An 18,184-nucleotide genomic window follows, 5' to 3' on the forward strand; every position below is an offset into this window, starting at 1 on the left:
AGCCGTCGAAACGACGTCGGTCGAAAGACCGACGGCAGAAAAACTTTCATATCAGCCCCTCAAATCGACGTCGTTTCGACCTCCATGACCAACGTCGATTAGACGTCTGATCGACGTCGAAATGTTTGCTGGGATATGTCGAGCCGTGGTCTAATTAATCTCTGTGAATTGCACAAATTATTTGCGCTCCGATATCAATAGGCGAACACGTAAAAGCTGCGATAAACGTGGGTTTAAATAGCCTACTCTGAGCAAAACCGGGTTATCTTCCAAACTTAACCTGCGCAAAACCTGCTCCGACCAGGTTTGATTGAGAGCATATGTTTCCATAGCAACATACATGCCGTGGTCATTTTGGAACGGAAAACCTAGGGTTGCCGCTAACCCTGGGTTAACTTAGCTGGGTAAGTGATAAAACCGGCTTTGTGGAACACCCCTCAGATCAGAGCACACTTTTGCGTTGTTAACCCTTTAGACGGAAACGCAACGGTGGAGCGTTTTTTTTCCACTCTGGAAGGTGGGTTCATTTTTTGGGGTTTTTAAGCCCCAAAAACGCTGTCGCCATCTAAAGGCTGCCCCACACTACACGATTTTTTTTATCTTATGCGATTTTTGAGTCGGAGTACACCACACACTTAACGAGAATCGCAGCCGATTTTTGCTCTCCGATCCGACATAAGATTAGAACACAAGACGGAACACCCCACACTACAGGATAATCTTATCCGATTCTCGGCCGTGTAGGCTACGTCATCCAGCACGAGACAAGAGATCGAGAGACAAGAGATGGTAGATCTAGAGCAGCGGTTCCCAAACTTTTTTTCCTGCGCACCCCCTTTACGTCCCAACCGGGTTGGCGCACCCCCGATCCCCACTTCAAAAAGAAGGAAAAAAAACGCAACAAAGCTTTGTTTTATCGCCATATAAAGACTCATGTTTAATCATGCGCAAATTACCAGAACACGCATGACAATAACAACATCAACAAATATACAACAAATAGGACAGCCAAGGGACACGACTGACGTTGTGTGCAAGATCTGCTCATGTGTGATACGCGCAATAGACGGGCAGACGACCGATCTACATGACCACTTTATGCGCCTCGCAGAAGTTAATAGAAATGATGATAAACAAAATATCACAGAGCATAGAGCAGGATTGTGAACGTTTACAATGTATCATGTCAATTTACAATCTGCAAAATGTGTCTGTGTTGGCCGACTTACTTTTTTTAGTTAGGATATTGATGCTACGCGCCTCCTATTTGCAACGGAATTTGTTTAAGATATAAAACCATTTAATTTAACACACACGCACTAAAACAGATATTTTCGTTTTTAAATAAATATTTGGAAACGAAAATTGAAAAGTGAGGCGCCGGGGGAGGGGGCATCACGATGGTGACTCTCCATCGTGATGTCGGTCAGCCATCACGCATCGGCACAACCCTAATCCCTTATCCCAACCCTAACCCTTGAATTAAATTGCAATGAAGCAAACGATCCACAACATTAAAGAGAATAGGTTCCGAAACAGATAAAATAAATGAAAACGAGGTAACACCAGACAGCCGTTACATTTTTCATCTCGCGCACCCCCTGGTAGCAGCTCGCGTACCCCTGGGGGTGCGCGCATACCCCGTCCCGTGAAGAAGACGCCAACAGTAAAAATGGATCAACGGCTTCTGACAGCAGTTGTTTCTGCAGTGCTTATTTGCTCCGAAAAAAAAAGGAACGAAAGAGAAGGACATGGACAAAGGCATGGCTGAGAAGGCGAAACAAACAGGGTTTGTTCGTTCTACAGCAAGAGTTAGAGGTGAGTCGTGACTTTTTAACTGAGCTGTCCTATCATAGTTCTGGCCTGTCCAGATCGCTAGTTGAGCTAGGCTACTCAAACGTAACCATGGTAACTATCTAAATGAATTAATGATGAATTACCTTCAAGAAATGAATTACAATGAATTACCTTCAAGCTTTGACTAATCTTTGGCAAATACTATGTTGACTATTGATACAATGTTAACAGGTTGAGGACAAACAGGGATTCAGGGAGCTGTTACGGATGACGGCAGAGGAGTTTGAGGATCTTTTAAATAAAGTTTCCCCAAAAATTACAAAGCAAAACACGAAGATGAGGCTGCCAATTAGTGCAAAGGAAAGGCTTGCTGTTACCTTAAGATTTTTGGCAACAGGTTTGTTGACATCGCACTTGCTGGCTGCTTTCCCCCTTGTTGAACCTTATTGCATCTTCGGGATACATCCAATGTGTGATAAATCCGTGTTGTATGTGTATGAGCTGTTTTCATTATCGATCATTTTGCAATACACGAAGACACACATATCGGTCAGACTTCTTCTGCCGTAGCTTCCCCAGAACTGTGCACTATGCCAATAGGTCCGCTATCTACTGGCCAACATAAACGTCACACGACTAAAGAAAGAAAGATAGATAGATACTTTATTGATCCCCAAGGACCAATGTAATTATTAACAAACCTAATGAATTGAATGAAGTGTTTTTCATTTTTTGGAATTTGTGTTTTTGTAGGGGAATCTTTTTCATCATTCCATTTTCAGTACAGAATTGGGGAGTCGACAGTGTCAGAAATTGTGATGGAAACATGTGATGCCATACACCAGACCCTGAAGGTGGACTATTTAAAGGTATGTTTGATCATAACAGTTCATTGTCAACACCTCCTAGTAGAAGAAGGACAAGAAGAAGTAGAGCCAAGCATGTAATTAAAATATGTATGAATATTGTCTGAAAATGTATGTTTCAGACTCCTAATTCAACAGATGAATGGAAGGACATTGCTCAGGGGTTTCACAAGAAATGGCAGTTCCCTCACTGCCTCGGTGCCATTGATGGCAAACACATACGCATTCAACCACCAGCAAACAGTGGCAGCACTTTTCTGTCCAAATGATGGCTGTGGTGGATTCATCATATAAATTCATTTATGTGAGTGTAGGCGCTCAGGGTAGACTCTCTGATTCAGGCATTTTTGCACAATCCGATTTCAAGGCAGCTTTAGATTCTTCCCTCCTTAACATCCCAGCTCCAGAAAAAATACCTGGCTCAGAAATAGAGGCTCCCTATTTGTTTGTCGGGGATGAGGCCTACCCTCTCAGAGTAGATCTGATGAAACCATATCCTTTTCGCCTACTTGAACAAGAGCAAAGGATCTTCAACTACAGACTCTCCAGAGCCCGTAGAGTGGTTGAGAATGGCTTTGGAATTCTCGCCAACCGCTGGAGAATATTTCGCACCACAATAGCGTTGCATCCAGACAAGGTGAAAATCAAGAAATCATATTTAAAATGTCTTTGCTTTAATCTGTTTATTCTATCTTATACTGTATCTTTTTACTTTTCTCTCTGAAGGTGGTCAAGATAACATTGGCTGGAGTATGTCTCCATAACTACCTGAGATCTATCCGGTCAGAGGTATATCTACCACCTGCACTGGCTGACTGGGAGGATGGTGACCATGTTACTGTGGAGGGTACCTGGAGGAGGGACGGCCTTGGTGCAATGGAACCATTTCAACCTGGCTATTCCAGAAATAGCTCAATGGCTGCTAAGGAACTGAGAAATAGTCTCAGGTCCTACTTCCTGACACCTGCGGGCCAGGTCCCATGGCAGCAAAATTATATGTAATTATTGTTATCGTTGTTTCTCTTCTCTTCCTTTCTCTTCTCTCCTTGCACCTCGTTCTTAGTGTTACACATTACTTACACTTAGTTACACATTACACATATGCATTGCATTACACTGCTTACATTGCTGCACCACACTTTGGTTTGGTCATACATGTTCTGATATCTTTGAAAAGTTTTTGTGTGGTGTCTGTGTGTCTGTGTGTGTGTATTTAATAAATGATTGTTGATTGTTGTTTTAAACAATGATTGTTTAAAACGTATCGGTGTGGTCTCCCATTGTCATTCCTGCTCTGAGCCAGGTAGATCTGACAGTTATAGTATTAAACATATTAAGTATTATCATAATTATATATTATAACTTATTATTACTTACTCTTACTAATGTCATAACAAATTAAAGTAACTCCATTGATGTAACTAATAATAAAGTTTAATATATTTTAATACAATAAATACAATACAATGTTATATATATATATATAAATAATATAAATAATTATACATTTACATACAACCGCTGTGGTGGCTTTGAGAGTGGTACATAGATGTAGTGGAGTATGGGGGTTGTGGAAGGTAAGGGCTTGTTTGTGGCATGGGCTGCTGCTCATGAGGTGTGTTTGGGGTAGGGGGATACATAAGTGGCGGAAGGGAGCTGCTGGGCAACGCCTGATCACATTCTTGGGCCTCATAGATGTCATTCATTAATTTAGTTTTTAATCGAGTTTTAATCAGGGGGTTTTGTATTAATCTAATTTCTTCTGCTACTTGCTTGCCAAATGTATCTTCACTGTCAGCAGGCCTCTGGATTGCAGTGGTGATTTGTTTTAATATTTCTAATTTTTCATGTTCAATTGGGTCAATGGTGGCTACTTTATTTTTTTTAGGTTGGTTTTGGGAAGGTTTGGGTTGGGTTTCATACAGGAGGCCTAATTGTGAAGGGCTGGTGTCAGTCGGGCTCCCTGCCGTGTCTTGGGCTGGTGGGTGTCTTGCTTGGTTGGTGTCTTCGTCGTTTTCATTAATGCTGTCATCAATGCTACTGCTGTCCTCCTGTTGCATAAGTGCCTCCTTCACTGACTGATCAAGCTATAATAATATATATATATTATTAAAACAAGAAAAGTGAATGTGTTAGACTAACAATTAAAATACACAATTAAAAAAAATAACTTCTTCTGTTTATGGTATTAGCTGATCCCCCCACACAATGCAATTAGCCTACTCTTCATTAAAGTTTGAATAAACCAATGCAAGCATGGTTTCAGTAGCCTACCAAAATCTCAAGTTTATATTGTTGAATAGCCTACATAGGCCTATTCCTTTCATGGGACTGACTTAACTGTATTAGCTGTACACTTTTCCACCTGAATGCATAGAATCCCATTGATTTTAGTCAAAATAGTGAATGCATGCACGATAGATATTGTTAGGTTAGGTTAGATATTGCCTGACTCCTGGACCTAATCAGAATTGAACAGACTTTTAGGAAATTCCAGACGAGGGCAAGCCTTGTCGACCAATCAAAATCGAGTATTTCACTTATTGGGCGAGCAGCAGGAATCAGGATACCGTTTGGCACGTTTGTGACAAGTGCGGCTAGGGTCAGAGATATGCTACACTTTCTTTAAAATAAACTTAAGAGAGGGTAAACACATTTTTGTATTATTCAACATTACGTGAGCCAATTAAGGTAGGAAAACATGTAACGTTGACTACCCTGCCATGATATGAATGGACCATGCATTAGTGACAACCTAGCAGATACTCAAACTGTCTGCTTATCAGCGATCGGGTTATCATAAACACTCACACTCGTTTCAGTGGCACGCTGAACTATGTACTTCTTTAAAAACTCCAGTGATCTGGACATCCACATTTGCCTGCCGGACATTGACTTCGCCCCGCTCCCGCTAGATTTCGGCTTTAACAGCTTGGAGTATTGGGTGCGGAGGGTTGTGGTCCTTGCCTTTACCTCCTCGACTGAAACAATGTGGACAGACATACAGATAGACAGACCGATGTGATTAAGGCTCGAATTGTTTATATTATATGTTAATGATCGCTATGCTGCACACATTTATTTTAAAAGTAGCCGGGTTATCAAGGACTTGTTACCGTTAGCCGACTGATGTGACAGTAGCCTAGTTAACGTCTCAACGTCTCACGTCGTCTTTAGCTTACCATCAACTCCTACACCCTGGGCAATGTTCAGCCATCCCCTGGCTTTTGCTAACCTGTCATGATATGCTTTACATCAGTGGTCCCCAACCCCCGGGCCCCGGACCGGTACCGGTCCGTGGGTCGTTAAGTACCGGGCCGCACAGAAAGAATAAATAACTTTCATTATTTCCGTTTTATTTATTATTCGAGTCTGAACAATCTTTTATTTTGAAAAATTCTCCGAATTCTCCCTGTTACATCCGTCTATGACTCACGTGACCCACTCTTGACACCGCTTGACCTATGCGATTGCGCTTTCAAAAGAGTTCGAGCGCTACTTCCCAACCGCAAAAAAAGACCCACGAACTGAAAAGGAATGGATCCGCGACCCATTTGTCAACAAACCGGGCGAATCCAGCATGTCCGCGCAAGAAGAAGATCAGCTGCTGGAGATCGCAAATGACGGCGGCCTGAAAAGGATGTTCGAGACGTCAACTCTGCCGGTATTCTGGATAAAAGTCATGGCAGAATACCCCGAGATTGCCACAGCAGCTCTGAAAACCCTGTTGCCATTTCCGACATCATATCTGTGTGAAGCGGGGTTTTCTGCAGTCACAGCAACCAAAACAAAATCACGAAATAGACTGGACATAAGCAACACACTCCGGGTGTCTTTGTCTCCCATCACCCCGAGATGGGACCGTCTCATTGCAGAGAAACAAGCTCAGGGCTCTCATTAATTTAGCGTTATGGTGAGTTGTATTTTTCATGAACTTCATATGTTTTATGTTGTATTTTGAAGGTATGTTTAAGTGTTACCAAAGCGACCAGAGAGCGCGAGGCAGAGAGGTTGTTATTGTTATTATTATGTTATTATTATTGTTGTTGGTGGATGTCAGGAGGACGCAAAAAAAAAAAAAATGTCAGGAGGACGCTGCTAATAAAGTTACATACAAGTACACAGTGGATTCAGGCTTTTTATTATTATATTTACAAAATACCATGGTCTTGTCATTTTATTTTGTTGTATTTATCCGCCACACCTTAAAGGCCGGTCCGTGAAAATTTGTCTGACATTAAGCCGGTCCGTGGCGCAAAAAAGGTTGGGGACCGCTGCTTTACATGACACATCAAATACAGAGGGATGCTGCTCCCAGAGTTCCACTAAAACATCCTCCATCTCCTTTGTCCATTTCACTTTTCCGGCCATTTCTATTTCACTGTTTTCTGTTGTTATTTTTTTCTAATTCTGTAACGGTTACAATTCATAAGTACAGTAGGCTACAGGTCGCGAGATCGAGCGCTTTGGCATTATGGAGCACCTTCGGGTCAGCGTGTTTGTGTGTTTTGCGCGTGTGTTTGTGTGTACGTGCGTCGCTATTATGTTGACACACTCAACATGCCGAAAATATGTTGGATAACCCCGATTTTGAGATCGGGAGGTCTTAAGTTTATGAGATTCTATCTTAGAACACTACGGCAGACAGGAAAATCGTGGCCGATTTTCGTCCCGATTCGGCTGCCATGGGAACGCCACCCCGATTCTCGTAAGGGGCAAATCGGCCCCGATATCGGGACATTTATCTTGTAGTGTGGGGTCAGCTTAAACGAAAGGCTCATCTGATAAAATAGGAGGAGCGTTGTCGTGTAAAGCCAGCCTTAATTTTGGTTCTGTTAATTGTGTGGCTCCCAGGTGCCTTGTTTGGTATGGGGCACACTTGATTGCTTGATGTGTACCTCCTGTGATGTTCCTTTGTTGAAGGAAAGGAGGTGTCACTTGTGAATGGACCGAATTCTGGTGGCTTACGTCATCAGACTTGTAGTATAGTGCACCGCTGTGTGTGGTGTTAAAGCCTTGATTGGAATTCGTTAAGCGTTTGTGGAGACACCCTGAGGTTTGTTTAGTTTAAATATAATTGTTAAACTTAGTCTATTTTGTTCTCTGTTTGGTGTCTGGACGAGAGAGGGGGAGCATTTGTTTTGTACAGCTTTCACATGGTCTTCATTTGTGCTTGTTCTGTAGCTTGGGGCAAGGCGCAGCCATTGGACTCATTGGGGTTTTGCTGAGCGCTGCCAGTAGTGTTGTGGTGACCGCGGTTAGCAGCAGTTGTCTCGGGGGCACAGCCATGGGCTTGGGGGGGAGGCACCAGCGTGCTGGTCTTCATTTCCGCCCCATGGGCTTCAGTGCATAAATACCCGCTGCCAATAGCCACATGTCTGTGGGCTGGTTTCCAAGGATGAGATGTCTTCACTCGCTTTGCGTTTCAACACTGTACTGTAAAGTGGTCGACTAAGGCCATTGGTACCTGTACCTCTGCAGACAGGTGGATTACTTACAGTACTTGTGCTGGCCGACGGCTCACGCTCAGGGTCTCGTTGTTCGTCACAGTCACCTTGATGCCAGTCACCTCAAACATCGTTCCAACCGCATTCATAGAGCCTGCAAGTTTAATGACAGCCCTGTACAATGCTACAAAGTCAGCATGATAAACAAACACTTTTACCATTTCCATCAAAGAGTCTGTCAGCATTTCGTGCATGAGAATCAAATAAAGCATACCAGCTACTATGTGTGACAATAGCACATGTGGTTCCATGTATGGTTAACAAACATGCATCAAATTCCAACAAAACCCTTTACAATGCCTCGTTCAATGGCAACACGTCATTCATCAAATTCCGGCCCACCAACAACACCAGCGACTCATTGGTCGTAGTCAATTGACACAGATGTATTACAGAGTTTGTGTTCAATGGGCAATTCATGGATTGCAACAAAACCACTTGCAATTTTACCTGCATCACACAAACCTCCATAAAGCACATTTCCATGGCATAGTATCTCGTCCAGGTCCTTTGTTCTCCAGGTCAACACGTTCCTCATTGTACTCATGATGACTGCATCAACACTGCTTGGTCCACACTGTTTTCCCTGGTATGGCGCCAACTGCCGGTGACCTTGGTGAAATGAGCCATGCACATGACCTCCATGACTGGTCCCCACACCGTGGTGAGAACCTCCTGCTCCGCCTCCAGTCGCTGCCTCTCAACACATTCAGGAACAAGGACCGCCTCCTCCGAGAGCCGGATGGTGGTGGTCTTTGTAGTTGTCAGCGACAACCCTCCCTGGTCACGGACCGACAGGTCCGTCAGGACGTAGGACACGCCCTGCGCCACCTGCCCAATAAGTCACTCCCAGAGGACTAGTCAAATTTTTCCCGTGTGGTCAGCAAGATGGAATTCCCTGACCTCCAGGTTAGTGGAAAAGACATTGGCCGTGTTACTGCAGGCCTGCAGCCACACAACCTTTGCCTTGATCTTTCCAACCTACAACACAGGAAAAAGACCACATGCTTATCTACTCATCCTTAATATTGAATATGGAAGATTCATACAAGTTGGTCCTCATTTCAAGTATTGAACCACATACTTTTTGACAAGGTCGGAGGCCAGCCACCTGCACTATGGTAAATGTGCTGCAGTTACTGGGTTCCTTGTAGCCAAAGCCAAGGGACACCACCACCTCCACCGTTGACGCATGATTTATAAGGACATCAAAGTCAGCTCCGACATAGCCTGTAGAACCGAAAAGATAACACACAATTACCATACATGTCCATGCAAACCAAGTTATACTGCAAACACCAACCCCCCCACCCACCACCTCTAAATCCTTTCACAAAAGCACCAATGCACAGCCCTCAAACAATACACCACTTTACTTGCCCGATACATAAAACAAGCATGCATTCGGCAACATATGTATAACTTACTCTTCTCCGGACATTGCCTAGCTTCACGGCCGCGTGCTCGGCCGCTGCCTGTTCAAAGCATCTATGCTTCTCTGCTGCAAACACAACACCTCTTCTATAGACGTCTCGGGACGTTTGCAAGATACAATTGAAATATTTTGTGATCTTCGCTGAAAATCTTCACTTTGGACACGCAATGGAGGTAGCCCTTAACAGTATTGTCTTCCTCGCAAACTCTGGCACGTTTTGGTGCAGACCCGAGTTCGCTGGTCCCTTGTGGCTATGTGTATTATTTCCTAGTATTCTTGGCGTTGGCTTAATTTTGTAATTCCCTTTATTAATTTTATTAATTCCCTAATTTAGAATATTCAAAGAAATGGAAAATAAATGGCATGAAAAGATTTTGGATTTCTCCAGTAATGCTTCATATTTTACTAATTTTGTGGGGATTGAACCCCAGATGACCGGGTGCAAGTCCGACACGTTAACTCGAGACTATGTCCCTGATTATAAATCCATGGTCAATATTCAATTAAAATATGCTACACTTAATATTACTTATGCATCCAAGAGAACGGCAATTTTTTTTGCCAGGTGGCCTCCCTGTTTTTATTAATGGTTACGGTGTTCCCTTTTTGAGTTGTTATCATATGCTTGTACTCCTCATAGACCTCCACAAACAGCTTATGTTTGCCGCTGGAAAAGATCCCGCTCGGTCCTTTTCGGACATTTGATTGCGCGTAATCCAGGATAACGTTAGCCTGGCTTGAACTAACCTGAGCAAGGCGTGGCTGAACTGTGTTGATGGAACGGCTTAAGCCTCAAGTGGAAGTTGGCGCTAGTTCTAACTGGGCTTAATCAACTAAGTGCCTCTTTCGTTAGCGACTTTGATGGAATACCCCTCAGGCACAAGGTGCGAGGCAACCTATTGTTATTGTGGGTGTTTTTATGTTTATTATTCCGCCATGTTTGAGTTACAGCCTAAGCCACTCGCACAATTTTGATTAAACTTACTACAGCTGTAGAAGCTGATTCAAGATTAACAGAGAGGAAATATCACACTGATTGGCCTAAAGGTGGCACTATAGCAACAGTCCAAACATGTGTGGCGGGGGCGATAAACGAAAGGATGATCTAGGGAGTTACACCAACAACGCCACCTTAGGACTTGCACCTAAAGAATTTACTCTTTTTCAAACTTTACTTTCTCAGAGCACAGGTCGGTACACAAATGAATACAGGCACGGTTTATAGAAAGTTTAACAAGTTTTATTTAGTCACAAATGGGAACATTAATTTATTTAAGTTACTTATCTTCTGTAAAAACAATTAGTTATTTTTATTTCCAAAGAGCACAATATTAATCTGTACCACAGACTCAGCTTAAGTTGAGACTGAGGAGATAACTAAGCTGAGGTCCTGCACAGCAAACAAAGAGAAAAGAAACCAAACAAAATATCAAACAAACTCAAATCAACACAAAAGAAAACAAAACCCATAATGCTACATGCATAACTTTTGCAGGTCCTCAAAGCTGTGCTACTTCCCACCTCCCCACTAAGGAGTCGCGGTCAGTCAGTCTTGAACTACGGTACACTACTTTAAAACGAGCGTCTAACTGACGAGAGCAGAGCAACTATGAGCAAGGCAACAAAAAGAAACAAAACGTGGAGATAAAGGCAAGAGGCAAGGCAGGGCAACAACAGCAACCTAACGCCAGGCAGGCTGCATGGCGGGCTGTAGCCTGCACCCATAAATAATGAAGCCGTCAGAAGCTAGCGGCGGCAGCGGTGGCTAACCGGAAGGGGACACACACACACCATCACGGCATACACGCCAACCTGGAGAGCGAACACATGGCACTCACTTGGCAGAGGAGAGAGAGAGACTGAACAACCACGGGACTATATGAACAGGTCTGCATTAGCAGCCCATGACGCGGCTGCACTACAGGTGCCGGTAAGGGGCGTGACACACACCTGCTGCAATCGCCAGACCTGCTACAACATAACTAAAAGACACAGAAGGGAAATACAATATATACATTTATACAGCCAATAACCACCCGGTTACACATGCAAACTTTTAACAAGCATATCTCGTAAACGCTTTAGTGTACACTTATGAAACATTTTTCACACATGCATATCCTCATGCTGAACAAATAGGCCTCAAGAACCTATGCCTTTATTTGGATAGATTTACGATTATTTTGAACTTTGTTAAAAACACTAAATTCCCAAGGATCCTAGTTTTTTTTACTTAGACAAAAATCCTTTGGCAAATATCATCTATGTACCAATGTCTTTAATCTGACGTAAAAGAAAGTCTGTATAATAAAAACTGAAGCACCGAGGAGTCATTGATTTCTTTAAAGGGAGTGGTTTAAAATGTGTAGACTTAAATGCTCATATCAACATCAAAATGGACTCCTATGATCTTGAGTCCAATACAAAAGTTGTTCAGAATCGAATTCTGAACAAGATAAATTCAACATATTTTCAATTCAAAGTTCAAAGTGTACTCTATTGTCAATCATACCATGCAACACGTAATTACAGAGAATCGAATTTGCGTTTCCCCATACTCCAAAATGTGCAAGTAATATTTGTAATACACAACATATAACATAAAAGTGCAAAAAGACAGCAACAATAGACACAACAACAATAGACACAACATATAACATAAAAGTGCAAAAAGACAGCAACAATAGACAACACAACAACAATAGACACAAGTCAATATGAGTTATGTTATTGAGGAGCAGTAATAGAAGGTGCAATATAATAAGGTGCAAGTACAAAAGTAGCAGCAAGAGGATACATATGTATAACAAGGGGACACATGTATTGTAAACATGTAAATATTGTGCATATAAGGGAAGATTAGACATTGGGTTTAAAATATATGAATAGTCAGTTGGACTTTGGGTGTTCATATATTTTAAACCCATTGTCTGTAATCGGCCCTTATATGCACAATAATTAGGGCATGGCATTGTGACTAAAATCAACACAGTTCATAGATGGAATGTTTGATTTGAGTGGGACCAACTTATTGGCTGTTGGGGACCAAAGTTACAACTGCTCAAGTAAGAAGTCAATTGATAAAACAACATGGCCGCCAGAGGCTAAAAATCGTCTAAATTTAACTTAACGCCAAAAAGCAGGGTTACCTTAACCCAATCATCATCAAACTATCATTAAACAGGTATAGTCAAAGGCACATGGGTCAAGATGAAACTCTCCAAATTGTATCTAAATCGGGGTATAGGGAGCGGTAAAACAATTAACTGAAAATGCAACCTCTCCAAATTGTACCCAGATCGGGCGATAGGGGGAGCTATATCAATTAACTGAAAATGCAGACTTTGGACAGCCATATTTTCTGACCCCTTTCTTCTACAGTCATGAAATCCAGTAGACATCTGTATCTCCCTATGTTGAGCAAATGTTCCTAGGATACCCAGAACCTGTATCAAAATGGCGGCTGTACGTCCAAATTAGCCCAAACTTGGTGTACTTAAAGAAGCATAGGTCAAGGTTAACCAGGCTAAAGTTAATCAAAATAGGACCATAGGGGGCGCTAAAGTGATCAATTGAAAACTTTAAAGACTCATAACTCCTCAGCCTTTTGACGTACGGTCATGAAAGTTTGTTCGCCCATCACCAGATCCAAGCTGAGGCTATTCCAGTACGAACCATATGCAAACAAAAAAGGTCTTAATTGTCTTCGTCGGGTCTTTATGGTCTGCATCACAGTCTTAATGGTCTGTCAGGGTCTTCATGGTCTGCATCAGGGTTTTAATGGTTTGACAGGGTCTTATTGGTCGGATTTAGGCTTGGCACCCATAAAATGCTGCTTGCAGCTTTAACAAATTACATTTGTGTCAACCAATTACTAAATTGTAAAAGATGTTCGGATATTCACATTATGGCTAATTTGTTTTTCTTTAGGTTTAGTTTTTGTTTAGTTTTTTGTCTCCCTAGTACAACAGTTATCATTCATGATGATGAACATTGAAATTCATAAGCAGGTTATAAGGACAATTAAAAGGACTCAGCACTCGAAACAGACTGATCAAAAACTCTCAAATCTTAAAGTCTGAGCATTCTGGGCCCTGTCCCTGCCACACAGCGGTCGTCCAAGCTCTAGATTTGTCGGTCAACAGGGTAATCACGTATGCTATCCTTGCTCTTTCAGTGCGAAAAGGGGATGGCTGGAGTTCAAACGTGAGCTGACACTGGGTAAGGAAACCATGACACTCACCAGGCTTGCCATCTTATCTCTGTGGAGCGGGAAGGCTCCACAGCGGCTCTGGACCAGGAGTTGGAGGTGTTGGATCCGGTGCCGGCTGAGGATCTGAGCCTGAGGCTGGAGCTCTGGGAGTTTGCGTGACCAGCTGTTGAATTGACTGGCCATATTGCTGTAGCAACTGAGCATGACTGGTTAGAGCCTCCCACTGGTTAGTTAGGGCTTGTCCATGAGTATCCAAAGTAGAACCAAAATTGGTTAAAGCTGCCATTATCTTTTCAAAATCTGTTACAGTAATGTTTACCTGCTGAGTCCATACTGGCTGAGTTTTTCTGTCATGCCGGGAACAGATTGAACCCGGGTCGCTGGGTTGCTAGAGCAGCTAACCCACTACTCTAAGGATAGAGAGGGAGATGCAGAGGGAGTGTCAAAAATTACGTTTTAATAAAGTTTTCCACATGGCACAACAAAACACAAGACACGAGAAAAAAGGTCATAGTGGCCACTAGAGGCCAGCAACAGTCCCAAAATCATAACAGAGAGACTCTACAACCGCGCGTTAAAGAACCTTAGGCAAAAGACTGATAAGATCACACGACCTGGGGGATTTTAACATGCTCAGCCTTGACAATTACATAGCTCTATCTAACATTAACCTTACTCATAAATGTTTGCATGGTCAGGCCCCCGCAGGCTCTCTGTGACCTGATCCAACTGATGCAGACCGCTGGGCGGTCCACTAGAGGCGCAGCGGCAGGGAACTGTAAGGTACCCCACCGAAAAACATCCTTCGGCCATTCTTCATTTGGCATCAAGGAAGCTAATATGTGGAATAGTTTACCCACCAAGCTCAAGGCAATTCATGGTCTCAAACAATTAAAGGGCAAACTGAAGGAGTACCTAAAAGATAAGCAGATATGTAGCCACATATAGGGAAATGCGGGAAGATTTAAATGTGAGTGTGTGTGTGCGGGGGTAGAAAGATCTTAAGTGTGTCTGTGTGTATATGTGCGTGAATGTCAGTGCGGGTGAGGGGGGGGGGATAATGTATGTGCAATGTATAGGACTAGATTAGGGAATATAGCATATAGGGATGGATGGATGTATAGATGTATATGAATGAATGGTAGAACAGAGATGGGTGAATGGATAGGCTGTTCATCGTATGTTTTTATTTTTTTTGTATTTTAAAGGCCCCTCTAGGGACGGGCATTGGAAATTAGCTGAAGCTATAAATGTTATGATGCTTTTCTGCTGGATTGCTAACAATCCAAATGAGCTGTATCTGCCCCCATCAAATAGAAAAAAATAAACGAACAAATTTCTCTTAAGATCACGCAAGGCGATGATCAAGAGAAAAAAGTGAGTCTGTAAGAAAACACCAGAGGAAATTGTCCGTTCCTATTTGGAAAAACGGTGGGAGGGATATACTGGCAGTCAAGTTCAACTCACCAATCGGCGAGAGGAAATGAATGATGCCGGTACGAACTGTAACTTTCGAGCAGAAAGAGGCTTAAAAGAACATGCTTATGTTCTGCTGTAGAAGGGGCCCTGGACTCCAACACAGAGGGTCCGAGTGGGCCCCTGGACAACATGTAGGGGGAAGACCAAGACGCAGCCACGCAGATGTCTTCCACCGAAACGTTAATGTTCTTTGGGAGGAACACAGGGTTAGGTCTGAGCAGCGCAACGGAGCTGTCCTCGTTAAGCAACAAGCAGCTCGGGCTGACAGACAGAGCGGTCAACTCACCGGCCCGCTTGGCAGAAACCAAGGCCAATAAGAGCACCGTCTTAAAGGACAGGGCATCCAAAGGGGCCTGAGACAGAGGCTCAAAGGGTTCCCTGGATAACCCACGTAACATGGTGGGAAGATCCCAGCGTGGTGTTAGCACGCGCGAAAACAGGCCTAACACGTCTAGCCCCACGCAAGAACCTCTTGACCAGTGGATGGCTGAAGACCGGTCTACCATCACAGCCTGCATGGCCAGCCAAAATGGCTGCCGCATAGACTGCAGAAAAGCAAGCACGCTTCCCACCTCGCATAGAGATGGAACAGCATGGTTCCTGTCACACCACTTAGAGAAAGTGCACCACTTTGCCACATAGAGGGAAGAAGTCGAGGGTGCACGAGCGCTCTGGATAGTGTTGATAACCGCCTCAGGAAAACCCTTGCCCTGCAGGATCAACCTCTCAGGAGCCAAACTAACAGCCACCCCGATACATCGGGCGGGTGGTGCACTGTCCCGTGGGCTTGTGAAAGCGCATCCGATCTGAACGGCACCTGCCACGGCGCCGTCTGTGAGAGCGCGGTTCTCCGGAGCCACTAGAATGAGGGACAGTCCTTCCTGTCTGACCCGTTTCAGAAGAGGAAGGATCAGCTGGAGCGGCGGGAACGCATACAAGAGAGCCCGCGGCCAAGGTGTGTGTGCCAACGCATCCACCCCTAGCAGGGGAAGATCCCGAGAATTGAGCGAGAACCACCACCGGCAGTGTGTGTTCTCTCCGGACGCGAACAGGTCCAACTGAGCCATCCCGAATCTCCGCCAGATCAGTCTGACAATGTCGGGATGTAACCGCCACTCGTCTCGGCGGGGACCGGCACGAGACATGAGGTCCGCCCCGAAGTTCTGGGCGCCCGCGATATGCAGGGCTCTCAGGCTGAGCAGATACTGATGAGCCCAAAGCTAGAGCTCGACCGCCTTTTGGTGGAGAGCAGAAGAGCGCACTCCCCCTGTCTGTTTATGTACGCCGCTGCTGACACGCCGTCTGTCCTGATCAGAATGCTTAATGCTTAGAAGCGGACGCGCCCGAGACTTTATTAACACACCGTCTGACCGCCTTACTACAGCCACCAGACTGTTGGGAGGGGGTAGAGGGAACAATGTCGGGAACTAGGAGACTGGAATACACACAAGTGTAACGAGTCTCCAGCCCGCTCATGAAGCTCAAAGGGACGCCACTTCGTAGAAGCAGGTGAACCAGCGGCTATACTAACACATCATCCTGTGACACAGCCACATGACGTTATAAGTGTTTGAAAGAAATGGTACAAATTGTATGGAAAAAAAAACAGTGCCCAGTTAACATAAAGTTTTAAATCCTTGCAAGGTTAAATAATGTTTTGGGTTACCTGTTAATTGGTTTTGTGTGTGTGTTTGCCGATGTGGAAAAGCCATAATAATGCCAGCGACATGTGATTTTTGCTGGGAGGACATGACAAAAAGGTTACTGGGACTTTAAGCTAGGTGACCTTAGGGGGCAAGGGGAGGAGTTACAGACAGGTACCAGGAAGCAGATGAACAAAGGAAAAATGTTTGGGATTGCCAAGGGGAAGGGTGGTGAGTTTAGGAAAGGAGGGATCCTGAAATCTTAAAACCCCACCAAACTCCTGAGAAGGCCACGCTATACAGACAACAACGATGGAGTATATTTGTTTGAGCCTGCCTTACCGGTGAGATCCTTCCATTTTTCTACAATGCATTGTTAGTGGACTACTTTTTACGTGTTTTTTGGTGGAATACTTTTTTGGTGTTTTTTTGGGCTTTGGACTTTCAGGGTTTGGGTGCTGGACTTTGGGAGACTTGGGGAAGGGTGAAGAAAGAAAAAAACGTATGGTGTATAAAAGCTGTGGACAATTTGATGTTACTGATACAATTATCAAAATCAATACAAAAGCTTTTGAGAAAACAGTTAGTTTATGGGGTATTTTCTTTGGAATATACTGGATGGCTGATGGGAATGTGATTTGATGGATGTTTTTTTGGAATAAGATGAGTTTACATATGTAACTGAAATATATTATGTAGTTTTCCGAACAAAAAGTGATAGTCTACCTGAAAGAGAAATCAGGGTGATTGTTACAATCCGACAGCCACCCTACAGCCATCAGAGGGGAGGGAAGAGGCAGCTTAGAGGAATGCACAACAAGCGTAGGACGCTGTTGGCATAAAGGAAAATGCTCTTTTGGACGGATGCACTGCCACTCGGCCAAACTGTCTTTTTTATCTTTATTACAATATGGAACAGAAAAACTGGGAGCCAGCTTGCGGTGCTTCTGGTTCTGTTGTGCTGGCGGCGGCGGAATCCGGGCTGGAGGCAGCCCCCTGGAGCGTTGGGTCTGGGCACGACCCCGCTTCCTTCCGGCCTGCTGCTGGGAGGATCCTGTGAGAATCGCCCCGAACCGGGAACGCTGTCTCACGGACAGCCTGCTGGTGAGCGAGCGCCTCAGAGAACCGGGGCCCAAATAGTCCATGCAGCTGATGGGCCCTGGACGAGGCTACCTGCTCCGGCACCGCTGTATCCGAGAGCCATATGGCCCGCTAGATCATCGTCGACCAAGCCATATGTCGGC

Source organism: Micromesistius poutassou (genome assembly GCF_964030765.1).
Source record: "Micromesistius poutassou genome assembly, chromosome: 2".
Lineage (NCBI taxonomy): Eukaryota > Metazoa > Chordata > Actinopteri > Gadiformes > Gadidae > Micromesistius > Micromesistius poutassou.